Here is a 12,456-nt window from a genome sequence, read left to right on the forward strand (position 1 = left end):
AGGTGATGCATTTTGGACGAACAAATAAGGCAAGAGAATACACAATGAGTGGTAGGACCCTAGGAAGTACAGAGGGTCAGAGGGACCTTGGTGTACATGTACATAGATCCCTGAAGGCAGCGGAACAGGTAGATAAGGTGGTTAAAAAGGCATATGGGATACTTGCCTTCATTAGCCGAGGCATTGAATATAAGAGCAGGGAGGTTATGATGGAGCTGTACAAAACGCTGGTGAGGCCACAGCTGGAGTACTGTGTGCAGTTCTGGTTGCCTCACTGTAGGAAGGATGTGATTGCTTTGGAGAGGGTGCAGAGAAGATTCACCAGGATGTTACCTGGGATGGAGCGCCTCAGCTATGAAGAAAGACTAAACAGGCTGGGGTTGTTTTCCTTGGAGCAAAGAAGGTTGAGGGGGGACCTGATTGAGGTATACAAAATGATGAGGGGCATAGATAGGGTAGACAAAGAGGAACTTTTCCCCTTAGTAGGGGGGTCAATAACAAGGGGGCATAGATTCAGGGTAAGGGGCAGGAGATTTAGAGGGGATTTGAGGAGGAACTTTTTCACCCAGAGGGTGGTTGGAATGTGGAACTCAATGCCCAAAAGGGTGGTAGAGGCAGGAACCCTCACAACATTCAAGAAGCATTTGGATGAGCACTTGGAATGCCAATGCATACAAGGCTATGGACCAAATGCTGGAAAATGGGATTAGACTGGACAGGGATGGATGGGCGGTGCAGACACGATGGGCCAAAGGGCCTCTTTCTGTGCTGTAAAACTCTATGACTCTATGACTCTATCCCTGCACCCTTCAGCTCGAGCTGGTAACGGGGCATCTGGGACCTTAGTGAACAACGGGACCAACAGTCTGTCTCCTTAACCAATGAGATTTAAGGATTGAGAAAATAACAGAGGAACAACGGAGAAGGAGAGTGAATTAGAGGGAATGGTTGTTTTTCGGACTGGAGGAAGGTATACAGTGGTGTTCCCCGGGGGTCGGTACTGGGACCACTGCTTTTCTTGATATATATCAATGACTTGGACTTGGGTGTACAGGGCACAATTTCAAAATTTGCAGATGACACAAAACTTGGAAGTATAGTGAACAGTGAGGAGGATCGTGATAGACTTCAAGAGGACATAGACAGGCTGGTGGAATGGGCAGACACATGGCAGATGAAATTTAACGCAGAAAAGTGCAAAGTGATACATTTTGGTAGGAAGAACAAGGAGAGGCAATATAAACTAAAGGGTGCAATCCTAAAGGGGGTGTATGAACAGAGAGACCTGGGGGTATATGTGCACAAATTGTTGAAGGTGGCAGGGCAGGTTGAGACAGCGGTTAAAAAAGCATACGGGATCCTGGGCTTTATAAATAGAGGCATAGAGTACAAAAGCAAGGAAGTTATGATGAACCTTTATAAAACACTGGTTCGGCCTCAACTGGAGTATTGTGTCCAATTCTGGGCACTGCACTTTAGGAAGGATGTGAAGGCCTTAGAGAGGGTGCAGAAAAGATTGACAAGAATGGTTCCAGGGATGAGGGACTTCAGTTACGTGGATAGACTGGAGGAGCTGGGGTTGTTCGCCTTAGAGCAAAGAAGGTTGAGAGGAGATTTGATATGAGGGGTCTAGACAGAGTAGATAGAGAGAAACTGCTCCCATTGGTGGAAGGGTCGAGAACCAGAGGACACAGATTTAAGGTGATTGGCAGAAGAACAAAAGATGACATGAGGAAAAACTTTTTTACGCAGCGAGTGGTTATGATCTGGAATGCACTGCCTGAAAGGGTGGTGGAGGCAAATTCAATCGTGGCTTTCAAAAGGGAATTGGACAAGTAGCTGAAAGAAAAAAATTTGCAGGGCTATGGGGAAAGGGCGGGGGAGTGTGACTAGCTGAAGTGCTCTTGCAGAGAGCCGGCACGGGCTCGATGGGCCGAATGGCCTCCTTCTGTGCTGTAACCATTCTATGATTCTGAGTCAAATCAGGTACAGAAAGAGAAATAAAGGCTGGAATTTTCTGGAGGTAGGCAGGTTGAGGGCGGGGGGCCTCCAAGGTGGGTGGGAAACCCAGGAGGCCAGGTTTCCCCCAGGCCTTGCCAACTTTTAGCAGGGCCTGATTTGCATGTGAGGCCTTGATTTCCCGCCCGCGGCCAGCCAGATTGTGAGGCCTGCAGCTGCAGACAGGGAGGGAGGGTTCGGTCTGGTGGAAGGATGGCGGTGGTGGGGGAGGGGGGGTGCATCGGTTAGGGATTGGGGTGGGGGTTAGCCACAGATCAGGGGGGTTGGCCACAGATCAGGGGGTTGGCCAGGGATTGGGGATTGGGGGGTTGGCCAGGGATCGGGGATCAGGGGGGTTAGCCAGGGATCAGGGATTGGAGATCGGGGGGTTGGCCAGAGATCAGGGATCGGGGGGTTAGCCAGGGATCGGGGATCGGGGGGTTGGCCAGGGATCAGGGATCAGGGGGTTGGCCAGGGATCGGGGGGTTGGCCAGGGATCAGGGATCGGGGGGTTGGCCAGGGATCGGGGGGTTGGCCAGGGATCAGGGATCGGGGGGGTTGGCCAGGGATCAGGGGGTTGGCCAGGGATCAGGGATTGGGGATCGTGGGTCAGCCAGGGATCAGGGATCGGGGGTCAGCCAGGGATCGGGGATCGGGGGTCAGCCAGGGATTGGGGATCGGGGGTTGGCCAGGGATCGGGGGTTGGCCATGTATCGGGGGGTTGGCTAAGGATCGGGGATCGGGGGTCGGCCAGGGATTGGGGGTTGGGGGGTTGGGCAGGGATCGGGGATCGTGGGTCGGCCAGGGATTGGGGGGTTAGCCAGGGATCAGGGATCGGGGATTGTGGGTCAGCCAGGGATTGGGGATTGGGGGGTTAGCCAGGGATCAGGGATCGGGGATTGGGGGGTTGGCCAGGGATCAGGGATCGGGGATCGTGGGTCGGCCAGGGATTGGGGATTGGGGGGTTGGGCAGGGATCAGGGATCGGGGGGTTGGCCAGGGATTGGGGGGTCGGCCAGGGATCATGGATCGATGACTCCACCAGGGATCGGGAATCGGGGATCGGGGTGGGGGGGGTGGTCGGAGATCAGCGGGGGGTGGGGGTGGCCAGCCGGGGATTGGTGGTGGGGTGGAATAGAGGATCAGGCCGGCCTCTGCAGCATTGTGGCCGGGCTCAGCATCATTGGTGGGGTGGTGGGGGGAGGCCTCATGGTAGGGATCGGAGGCCTGGGAAAGCGATTTGCAGTCTCGTGAGGGGGTCTCCGACCACAGTGGGTGGGTTAGGCAGGGACCCTGGATCCAGGAGGTAGGTATAAAGGCAATTACCTCCTGGATCCAGCAGTCCCCGCCTCGCTTTAACTGCCGGGTTTCACAAATTGTGTAAAACCCGTCCGCTTGTAGTTAAATTCAAAATGGAGTTTAAAAAAAAGATGTCCAGCCTCATTATAATATTTAAATTGATGTTCCGCCCCCGGGAGCGGGTTGGTCGCCAGCCCCACCTAACAATTTAACTGCCCCCACGCTCCAAACCCACCCTTTTTTTTTTAGGGGAAATTTCCGGCCAAAGGGAGGGAAAGAAATATTGGATTATGCGAGAGAGAAAAAAAGACAAAGGAACATTTTTTTAAAAATTCAAGATTAAAAATTTGCTAATTTTTAAAATCTCTAACAACAATTTACTACATACAGGATTGAGACTCAACAGTTTAAATTGTTCCCTTTCTGAAACGGAGACCTTGACTGGCATTGCATTAACAATTGTCATGTTGTTAATAGGGTACATACGCGAATAATTATGAGCCCTAACTTTCTGTGGCGAATTTAATGGGCAATTAATGTGCAAATCCAAGAAGTTCTTAAAAATAACAGGGAGGCGAAATGCGAGGTGCCGTTGAAGCGAAACAAACAATGGACTGGCATAAATCGACCAGCAAGTTTTTGCGATATGCAACTCACGCCGTATCTCTTCATCCTCTGAGCTTGCTGGCCGGTTTACGCATTAATAACGGGTGCGTCATTAACTCACCATTATTTCTCCAGCAAGGTTTGGCCCAGCAAGCACATTTTACTCTTCAAACTATATATATTTTCCCTCACTCTAGGGTTTTTACTTCCCTGCTTTTAAGTTCTTATGCAGTAAACACTGCCCCTGAGGCTCAGGATTCCAGCCGTGCCCTCCTGCGCTGATCCTGCTGGACTATGCGGGCACTTGGGAAGGTACTCCATTGGCATGGGTGAAACGGGTGCAAGCACCACTTGGACATAACTCGAGTGCTCTCCGGCCAATTCCTACTGGAAACTAGACATCTGTCCGTGCTGTTGGGGGTGGTGGGGGGGCGGGGGGCGGTTGCACAGGCTTTCCCCCACTCTCCCCCCCCCCCCCTCGCCCCCATCGTAGAAATGGTCCTATTGGCCTCCCTGAGCAAGGTGGCCCACCTGTAGATTTTTTTAAATACAATTGTAAAACTTTTCGGGGCTTCAGAACAGGCCAATGGTTGGGGCCTACATAGGCTCTCGTTGTGGCCTGTTATGCCTCTACTCAGTTGCTGTATACTGCCGCCACTGCTACACTGGGCCCCACTGGAATTCGAGGGGCGTGAATTCTCGGCTTCGGGAGTCCCCGTTCCTAGCTCTGCCCCCTGGCTGCCATTTACCTTGTAAGAGGCAGACAGACGTTCCGTCCTAATGTGTACTACTGACATGTCATTCGCAACAACGTGAAACAGATCTCCTAAAAAGCTACTACGTAAATCGGATAACATGCTGTATTATGAAATGGAGAAGTGATTCAATCAACTGTTGTAATCTCATGCTCTGTTTCTCAACTTGCAAGTGAAGCGTGTTGTAACAGCTCCAATGAAATAAAAATAATGAACCGCTGAAACAGAACTTGCACATTGGTCAACAATCAGATACGGAAGAAAACTGGTCGTAAACAAACTGGGTGTAAGAAGAGGGGCAAAGCAGAAGAAAGCGTGTTTTTGGAGGCGTAGAAAGCAAACAGGTTAATTCTGAATTAAAACAGAAAACGCTGGAAACACTCAGCAGGTCAGGCAGCATCTGTGGAGAGAGAAACAGAGTTAACGTTTCAGGTCGATGACCCTTCGTCAGAACTGGAAAAAGCTGGAGATGGAACAGGTTTTTAAGCAAGTGCAGGGACAGGGAGGGGAGGATAGAACAAAAGGGAAGGCCTGTGATAGGATGGAAGGCAGGAGAGATTAAGAGACAAAAGGGATGTTGGTGCAAGGCAAAAGGAGACGGTAATCGGGTGAATGCAGGGAAGATGTTCCTGATGATGGGTGAAACTAGAACTAGGGGGCATAGTCTTAGAATAAGGGGCTGCTCTTTCAAAACTGAGATGAGGAGGAACTACTTCACTCAGAGGGTGGTAGGTCTATGGAATATGCTGCCCCAAAAAGCTGTAGAAGCTACATCATTACATAAATTTAAAACAGAAATAGACAGTTTCCTGGAAGTAAAGGGAATTAAGGGTTACGGGGAGCGGGCAGGAATTTGGACATGAGTCTAGGTTCGGATCGGTCATGGCCCTGTGGGTAGCAGAGCGGGCCCAGGGGCCGTGTAGCCTGATCCTGCTCCTATTTTGTGTGTCTAATTCTGTTAGATTCAGGAGATGGTTCTGTGATAGTGGATTGGCGGTTAGGACCAGATCAGCCATGATCTTATTGAATGGCGGAGCAGGCTCGAGGGGCCGATTGGCCGACTCCTGCTCCTATTTCTTATGTTCTTATGTCAAGTTAAGAAACAAAAGATGGCTCGAGATGAAGTGTAAATGGTGAAGGTAGAATGATCGACAGCTGCCATGTGAGAGAGAGAGAAAAACATTCTGAGGTTAATTCTGAGCCTGAATGAGATAGACGGGCATTGCATGATGGAGAGAACTGAGATAAGAAAGATTAATTAGCTGCATGATGTCAATAAAGGTCAATAAAATATATAAGGAAAAGGGAGTTAAATGTCTCTTTTCTCCCTTTGTTCCTGAGTCACAGTGAAACCTAAACAAACCACACAAGTTGGCAGCTGACTCTGCAATTTACAATGTTTCTTACAGTGACTATATCTCATTGGCTGTAAAGCGCTTTGGGATGTCCTGAGGCTGTGAAATGGCGCTGCAGAATACATGTTCTTTCGCTCATAATCGTCAACCATCAGCTTTATTAAGCTTAAGAGTCAGGGTTTCAACTCGTGTCTTACAAGGAATAATCAGCTTTCACACTGCCATTGAAAATTAGTCAGTATCCACCATATCATTTGGAAGGTGCATTGGGGTCTGGCAGGGCAGGGTGGGAGTGGAACCAATCAGATATAATAATCTTTGCCCATCCATTGCTTGCTGTGCACAAACTTCGGGGCAACAAAATCTAAACTAAGTTGTTGGTCTCCGAGAGTTGCAGTTACAAGTGGGTTGTCTCCCAAGAAATCACAAACCAGCGCCAGCCTCGGAGCAGGTAAGAACTGAGAGATAGGCGGACGGGTTTCACACTCAAACATCAGCTGCTGGGAGCATTTTGCTTGATGCAACTCTTGCTTCCCACCTCATACACTTGCCATTATTTAAAAAACGTTAAACTTTAAATGCCCGCACTACACAATGTGCTGGGTAGAGAATTCAGTTGCTAACAAAACAATTTATAATAAACTTGCGTTTTGCTTCGAACGACTCACTTTGGGCTGGAGTGGGTCAATTATTACAATGACTTCGTCATACTTGATTGAGTTCAAAGTTTGTGCGTGGCTGGAGTTTTGCCAGACCTTCAGCCATGTTGGAAATCTTGCAATGTGTTAATGCAATAGAAAAATAATGTAACGCAATATAATGAAAGAGGAAGCAAAATAAATACTGGGGTTTTTCTCTGCAACCACAGCTCTACTAAGGCAACCGAGAGAAGCACTGACTTGGAATTCAGCCCTTGAGCGGCCACACCCACCAGGAAAATTAACAGACTTCCACCCTCTTTCCCGACACTTGAATGATGTCCCTGAAGAGGAAAGCTGAGACAGCCCTCAGTATCAACGTCTGTGCGGCCAGAGCGCTGCAGGAACTGCTGAAAACAAACCTGGGTCCCAAAGGCACCATGAAAATGCTAGTTTCTGGCGCCGGGGACATCAAGCTGACCAAAGACGGCGGTGTCCTGCTCCGCGAAATGCAGCTCCAACATCCCACAGCCTCGTTCATTGCCCGGGCGGTGGCAGCGATGGATGACACTGTGGGAGATGGCACCACCTCTGCTGTGCTGATCATTGGGGAGCTCTTGAAACAGGCCGAACGCTACATCTCAGAGGGAGTCCACCCGCGACTCATCGTAGAAGGGTTGCAAATAGCCAAGCAAGAAGCAATTTACTGCTTGGACGAACTCTGGGAAGACGAGGACCAATTCATCAGGAAGAAAGTAGCTAGGACCTCACTTGGTACCAAGGTCCACCCAGAGTTGGCGGATCTCCTGACCGAGGTGGTGCTGGAAGCAGTGTCAACTGTTTATCGCCCCAGAAAGCCCATTGACCTGAACCTGGTGGAAATAATGGAGATGCAGCACCAGATGGACTGCGACACCATATTGGTCAAGGGGCTGGTTCTAGACCATGGTGCTCGCCATCCTGACATGAAGAAGCGAGTGGAGAATGCGTACATCCTCACCATGAATGTCTCCTTAGAATACGAGAAAACAGAGGTCAACTCCGGCTTCTTTTACAAGAATGTGGAGGAAAGGGAACAGCTTGTGAAAGCAGAGCGAGAGTTCATCGAGGACAGAGTGAAGAAGATCATAGCACTGAAGAGGAAGGTGTGCGGTGACTCCGACAAAGGATTTGTTGTGATCAACCAGAAGGGCATTGATCCTCTGTCACTTGAGATGCTGGTGAAGGAGGGTATTGTAGCCCTGCGGAGAGCCAAGAGGAGGAATATGGAAAGGCTGCCCCTGGCATGTGGGGGTCTGGCGGTGAGCTCTGTGGAGGGCCTGACTGAGGAGTGCTTAGGCCATGCGGGACTAGTGTACGAGGAGACACTGGGAGACAGCAAGTACACGTTTATTGAAAAGTGCGATAATCCCCAATCCGTCACAGTGCTTATTAAAGGACCCAATAAGCACACAGTCACCCAGATCAAGGATGCCATTCGAGACGGGATGCGAGCTGTGAAGAATGTGATTGAGGACGGCTGTGCCATGCCTGGGGCAGGAGCAGTTGAAATACGTATCGGAAGCCACTTACTAAACTACCAAAAAGACAAAGTCAAAGGTTGTGCACAGCTTGGGTTTCAAGCTTTTGTTGATGCCATCCTGGTCATTCCAAAGACCCTGGCTCAGAATGCCGGATATGATCCTCAAGAGATTCTGGCAAAGGCCCTGAGCGCAGAACTGGATATCACCCTACCAGTGGGCATTGATTTATCCTCTGGTGAGTTAATAGTAGACTGGGAGACTCCTATCTGGGACAATGCTTGTGTCAAGCATCAGTTGATTCATACATGCATTGCAGTAGCAAGCAACATCCTCTTAGTAGATGAGATTGTGGGAACTGGAATGATTTCAGGAAAAAAATGAATGGATCTGACCTGATTATCAAAGTCTCATTGATTTAGAGACTGAATTGATCTTTACACCTGAGACAGATCAGAGTTACTGGGGAAATGAGAAGGAACCAAAAAAGTAAGGTCATTAATAAAAATGAAATGGAAAAAGTTGAAATGTATGGAATGTGGTGAAGGCTAGGTAAATGTCATACATCACATTCTATTATTTTGGAATGTATAAATTAATGACTAAAATTGAGTAAATATTGTCAAATTGTCTGTCGTCTTATAGTTCTTAAGCACTATTTCAGTATAACAACAACAACTTGTATTTATATAGCGCTTCACAGGAGTGTTGTCAAACAAAATTTGACACCGAGCCACATAAGGAGATATTAGAGCAGGTGACCAAAAGCTTGGTCAAAGAGGTAGGTTTTAAGGAGCGTCTTAAAGGAGGAAAGGGAGGTAGAGAGGTGAAGACGTTTAGGGAGGGAATTTCAGAGCTTAGGGCCTCGGCAGATGAAGGCACGGCCACCAATGGTGGGGCGATTAAAGTCGGGGATGCTCAAGAGGCCAGAATTAGAGGAGCGCAGATATCTCAGAGGGTTGTAGGGCTGGAGGAGATTGCAGAGATAGAGAGGGGCGAGGCCATGGAGGGATTTGAACACAAGGATGAGAATCTTAAAATCGAGGCGTTGCTTAACCAGGAGCTAATGTGGGTCAGCAAGCACGGGGTGATGGGTGAATAGGACTTGGTGCGAGTTAGGACACGGGCGGCCGAGTTTTGGATGACCTCAAGTTTATGGAGGGTAGAATGTGGGAGTCCGGCCAGGAGTGCGTTGGAATAGTCAAGTCTGGAGGTAACAAAGGCATGGGTGAGGGTTTCAACAAAAGATGAGCCGAAGCAGGGGCAGAGTTACAAAGGTGGAAGTAGGCGGTCTTATTGAAGGCGCGGATATGTGGGCGGAAGCTCATCTCAGAGTCAAATACGACACCAAGGTTGCGAACAGTGTGGTTCAGCTTCAGACAGTTGCCAGGGAGAGGGATGGAGTTGGTGGCTAGGGAATGGAGTTTGTGGCGGGGACCAAAGACAATGGCTTCGGCCTTCCCAATATTTAGTTGGAGGAAATTTCTGCTCATCCAGTACAATAACTGAGAAATTTTACTTTTTATTTATTCATCCACGAGATGTGGGCATCGTTGGCAAGGCTGGCATTTATTGCCCATCCCTAATTGCCTTTGAAAAGGTGGTGGTGAGCCGCTGTCTTCAACTGCTGCAGTCAGTGTGGTGAAGGTAGGGAGTTCCAGGATTTTGTCCCAGCAACGATGAAGGAACGTCAATATATTTCCAAGTCAGGATGTGTGTGACTTTGAGGGGGTCTTGAATCCATGCACCTGCTGCCCTTGTCGGTGCGAGAGGTTTTGGAAGGTGCTGGCGAAGAAGCCTTGGTGAGTTGCTACAGTGTATCTTGTAGATGGTACACAGCCATGTTGCGCTGGCGGTGGAGGGAGTGAATGTTTAAGGTGCCGATCAAGCGGGCTGCTTTGTCCTGGATGGTGTCGATCTTTTTGAGTGTTATTGGAGCTGCACCATGTATTCCATTACACTCCTGACTTGTGCCTTGTAGGTGGTGGAAGTCAAGAGGTGAGTCACTCGCCACAGAATACCCAGCCCATGACCCTGAAGGATATTAGTGAACCTTTTGCTTTTGTATTAGTGAACCAGTTGGGTTTTTATGACAATCCGATAGTTTTGTGCTCACCGTTACTGATACTAGCTTACTTTTCCAGATTTATTTAATTAACTGAATTCAAATTTACAAATCGCCATGGTGGGATTTCATAGAAGACTGGTTAAAGTTCAGAAGGAAGCCATTTGGCCCATTGAGCCCGTGCCGGCTCTCTGTAAGAGCTTCTCAGCTAGTCCCACTCACTCGCCCTTTCCTGGTAGCTTTGCAAATTTTTTCCTTCAGGTATTTATCCAACTCCCTTTTTAAAGCCACGATCGAGTCTGCCTCCACCACCCGTTTAGGCAGTGCATTCCAGATCGTAAACACTCGCTGCGCAAAAAAGTTTTTCCTCATGTCGCCTTTGGTTCTTCTGCCAATCACCTTAAATCTATGTCTTCTGGTTCTCGACTCTTCCGCCAATGGGAACAGTTTCTCTCTATCTACTCTGTCTAGACCCCTCATGATTTTGAACACCTCTATCAAATCTCCTCTCAGCCTTCTCTGCTCTAAGGAGAACTACCCCAGCTTCTCCAGTCTATCTGCATACCTGAAGTCGCTCATCCCTGGAACCATTCTTGTAAATCTGTTCCGCACCCTCTCTAAGGCCTTCACATCTTTCCTAAAGTGCGGTGCCCAGAATTGGACACAATACTCCAGTTGAGGCTGAACCAGTGTTTTATAAAGGTGGTTCATAACTTTGCTTTTGTACTCTATGCCTCTATTTATAAAACCCAGGATCCTGTATGCTTTTTTAACAGCTTTCTCAATCTGCCCTGCCACCTTAAACGATTTGTGCACATATACCCCCAAGACTCTCTGTTCATGCACCCGCTTTAGAATTGTACCCTTTAGTTTATATTGCCTCTCCTTGTTCTTCCTACCAAAATGTATCACTTCATACTTTGCTGCATTAAATTTCATCTGCCACGTGTCCGCCCATTCCACCAGCCTGTCTATGTCCTCTTGAAGTCTATCACTATTCTCCTCACTGTTCACTATACTTCCAAGTTTTGTGTCATCTGCAAATGTTGAAATTGTGCCCTGTACACCCAAGTCTAAGTCATTAATATATATCTCAAGAAAAGCAGTGGTCCTAGTACCGACGCCTGGGGAACACAACTGTGTACCTTCCTCCAGCCCGATAAACAACCATTCACCACTACTCTCTGTTTCCTGTCACTTAATCAATTTCATATCCATGCTGCCACTGTCCCTTTTATTCCATGGGCTTCAACTTTGCTGGCAAGCCTATTATATGGCACTTTATCAAACACCTTTTGGAAGTCTATGTACACCACATCAACTGCATTGCCCTCATCAACTCTCTCTGTTACCTCATCAAAAAACTCAATCAAGTTAGTTAAACACGATTTGCCTTTAACAAATCCGTGCTGGCTTTCCTTAATTAATCCACACTTGTCCAAGTGACTTATTCTTGTCCCAGATTATCATTTCTAAAAGCTTCCCCACTACTGAGGTTAAGCTGACTGATCTGTAGTTGCTGGGTTTATCCTTACATCCTTTTTTGAACAAGGGTGTAACATTTGCAATTCTCCAGTCCTCTGGCACCACTCCCGTATCCAAGGAGGATTGGAAGATTATGGCCAGTACCTCCACAATTTCTATCCTTACTTTGCTCAGCATCCTAGGATGCATCCAATCCAGTCCTGGTGACTTTTCTACTTTAAGTACATCCAGCCTTTCTAGTACCTCCTCTTTATCAATTTTTATCCCATCAAGTATCTCAACTACCAAATCTTTCACTATGACTTTGGCAGCATCTTCTTCCTTAGTAAAGACAGATGCAAAGTGCTCATTTAGTACCTCAGCTGTGCCCTCTGTCTCCATGCGTAGGTCTCCTTTTTGTCCCTAATCAGCCCCACCCCTCCTCTTACTACCCGTTTACTATTTATATGTCTATAGAAGACTTTTGGATTCCCTTTTATGTTAGCTGCCAATCTATTCTCATACTCTCTCTTTGCCCCTGTTATTTCCTTTTTCATTTCCCCTCTGAACTTTCTATATTCAGCCTGGTTCGCACTTGTATGCTCAAACTGACATCCATCATTTGCCCCCTTTTTCTGCTTCATCTTACTCTCTATCTCTTCCGTCATCCAGGGAGCTCTGACTTTGGTTGTCCTGCCTTTCCTCCTCGTGGGAATGTACTTTGACTGTACCCGAACCATCTCTTTAAAAGCAGCCC

At 48.0% G+C, this 12,456-nt stretch overlaps 1 pseudogene across 1 annotated transcript; it reads left to right on the plus strand.

Moving 5' to 3' along the window:
* Positions 1-6,170: 6,170 nt before the first annotated feature.
* LOC147114583 (T-complex protein 1 subunit zeta pseudogene) lies at positions 6,171-8,893 on the plus strand (annotated as a pseudogene). The gene is made up of 2 exons (XR_015078959.1): positions 6,171-6,463; positions 6,881-8,893. The product of XR_015078959.1 is annotated as a T-complex protein 1 subunit zeta pseudogene (transcript).
* Positions 8,894-12,456: the final 3,563 nt, after the last annotated feature.

The sequence above is a fragment of the Somniosus microcephalus genome, chromosome 7, assembly GCF_052327205.1.
Source record: "Somniosus microcephalus isolate GS21.2 chromosome 7, FLI_Smic_1.0, whole genome shotgun sequence".
NCBI lineage: Eukaryota > Metazoa > Chordata > Chondrichthyes > Squaliformes > Somniosidae > Somniosus > Somniosus microcephalus.